Source organism: Tupaia chinensis, unplaced genomic scaffold (genome assembly GCF_000334495.1).
Source record: "Tupaia chinensis unplaced genomic scaffold, TupChi_1.0 Scaffold000159_1, whole genome shotgun sequence".
Lineage (NCBI taxonomy): Eukaryota > Metazoa > Chordata > Mammalia > Scandentia > Tupaiidae > Tupaia > Tupaia belangeri.
Genome location: NW_006159630.1, coordinates 4,856,639 through 4,859,278, shown reverse-complemented (window position 1 = coordinate 4,859,278; position 2,640 = coordinate 4,856,639). Strand labels below are relative to the sequence as shown.

At 61.0% G+C, this 2,640-nt stretch overlaps 1 protein-coding gene across 1 annotated transcript in view; it reads left to right on the top strand.

Moving 5' to 3' along the window:
* The window catches only part of SEPTIN9 (septin 9), a 159,464-nt gene that overhangs the window by 641 nt on the left and 156,183 nt on the right, over nt 1–2,640 (top strand). The gene's annotated exons all lie outside the window — the stretch shown is intronic.

Genomic DNA, 2,640 nt, shown 5'->3' with positions numbered 1-2,640 from the left:
CGGCTTGCGTGTCCACCGTGTGGTTTGCTTTTCTGCTGCCAGCCACTGCCTGTCCCAAGGCCGCCGTGGTCTCCTCCCTGCAGTAACCGTTCTGTGCCTTCCTGGCAGTGGTTATGGCAGTGGGAGCTCCCGGGGCTGCGAGGCTGCGTGCGCGTGCCCGTGTGCGTGCGTGTGGCCCTTCCCATCCAGCCCCTCTGAGTGGGCACAGACCCACGGGGCGGGGGCGTGGACAGGCAGATGAAGTCACCCTGGTTGGGAAATCCTCTTCCAGGCCAGACCTCCTCGGCGCCTTCCCTCAGGCACAGTGTACCCTGCGGTGCTCCCACTGTCCGCTTTGTCATGAGCAATTACTGCTAATGACAGTGTCTGGGTGCTGGGACCAGGCGGGCTGCAGGGGAGGCCTCTCAGCCACGGTGGGGCCTCGGTGTTCCGAGGTGACCTATGGGTCACAGTGAGGCCGCTGGCCCTGGTCTCTGGTTGGCACCGTGTCTGTGCTGGGGAGTCCCTAGGAGACTGGAGAGAAGGAGGGCCCACCTCAGGGGCTCCCTGCAAGGACAGTGCCCTGGTTTGCACGCCTGATGTGGCGCCAGGGCTGGTGGGTCAGCCATCAGGATCCTGCTGACGGACATGTGTGTGTGATGTATGTACGCATGTATGTGTGTGTGTATGTGTGCATGTCTGTGCACACCGCCACGCCCTGCAGAGGGACCACGGCAGGAGGCAGTCACAGAGCAGAAGTCACAGCCAGCGAAAGCCACGTCCATGTGTGTTTGAGCTCCACCACGTGGCCAGGGTTCCCTGCCCTCAGCCTGGTGGAGACCCGACTGGGCCTGGGCAAGTGGGGCCACCGTCGGAGTGGACTGGGCTGACAGTGCACAGACAGCATGGAGCCTGCTGCCTCCTTGGCCACCAGCTCCAGGCTGGTCGCTCGGTCTGACCAGAGGTCAGGGGCTTCGGGGAGCCTTCACTATGGGCGGCCAAGCTGAGGCCCACACAGTGACCAGGGGACTGGAGAGGAGGGACACCCAGGGGAGGGGCTCCTGCAGAGCCAGCGGAGGGGGCAACTTCAGCTGGAGCCTCGTGGACCGACCGACCTCCAGGGGCTGCCTTCTCAGGAACGAACGAAATTGAGGCACCGGCCTGAAGTCAGGACTGTCTGAGCACAGGGCCCTCAGGAAGGACGGCCCAGCCGGAGGTGGAGTGGGGCCCTCTCTGGACCTGCCTTGTTGGGAAGATGGTGCTTTCTATGAAATTTCTATTTGGATGAGTTTTCATTAAAAACAAAAAATGTATCTCTGAAAGTGTAGTTGTAAACTGGCTACAACAGGATTGAAAATGAAAATCCCTGGCACCAGCAGTTGGTGTAATGGCTATGTTGCTGGACTCCCATGTAGTCGACTGCAGTTCGAGTCCCGGACCCAGTGGCTTAAGCTCACACCAGGTGTATGTGTGTGTGTGTGCCCAAGATCCCAAGAGGAGAATGGAGGAGAAGGGATTATGGTGTGGCCATCCCCCCGGGGGGTGGGGTGATTTCTCACTTTCTGTCTCTCTCTCTGTCTTTCTGGCGAGCGCACGCGCCCTGTAGCAAAAACCTCTAAAAAAAAAGAAGAAGAAAAAAAAAGAAAATGAAAATCCCTGACTGGTTTCCAGATGTGCCCCTCATCCCGGTCAGAGTAAGCTTTTGTCTTTAATTGCTGAGCTCCACCTGGTCTCTGGGGTCGAGTTCTCGTCCTGTCTCTGCGGGGTGAACGGAGCAAGTCACAGGTAGCTCTGGGCCTGTTTCCTCATCCGGGTGAGAGTCGGGCAGCACGGTCCCTCAGGCAGTGCCTCCCTCTGGTGGGCTTCTGCAGTGCCCCGAGGCTCGCAGGGCCCTCTCTGCGGTCCTCCTGGCCACATGGCTCATGCCCCTGTCTCACTACAAGGCAGGGATGGCTCTGTGTCGAAGGGGACTGGGGCCAGGCCTCAGGGACGTGGACAGAGGCCTGTCGAGTCAGACGCCCCAATGTGTTTCCAGGCGTGGCTTCCCTCCAGAGGGCCCAGGTAGGGGCAGGAGGTGCATCCAGCTCAGACTGGCCAGCGGCCCGCCAGCAGGGTGGGGGAGGGCCGGGGGAGGGCCGCGGTCTACTCTGCTGAGCTCGGGGAAGGGGCTTTGGGCAGATGCCAGCAGCCTCAGGAGCCCTTGGGTGGCTCTCTGTCCCCTCCCTGGACAGCACCTGGTTCCAGCCTGGCGTGCGGACTCGCAGCCTGGGGCCGCCTTTGGCCTGCCTAGGGCTGCAGCTTCCCTTGGGAAGATGTCGGAGGGCTTGTCAGCAGGGCCGGCCTGAGTCACCCACAGGGACTGGCCACCGAGGCACGGAAGGCTGCTCCTTCCAGCCAAGGGTCGGGCCTTTTTAATTTTTTTAGTCTGAACTAGCTTTGCGGCTTCTACAAATTAAGCAGTTTTATCCTGTTCCAAGAGCTTGTATTTCAGCAGAGAGAGACTCCAAGGAAGGAACTTTCCACTGGGAAGCTGGTGCCGCTCTGCTGCGTGGGGAGGGTGGGCCGGGAATGTGGCAGTCTCCACAGGGTCAGCAGTGCTGGCCTGGGGTCCTGGCAGGCCCGTGTGGCTGGCCCTGGCCGTCTGCCTCTGGCCAGGGCCTA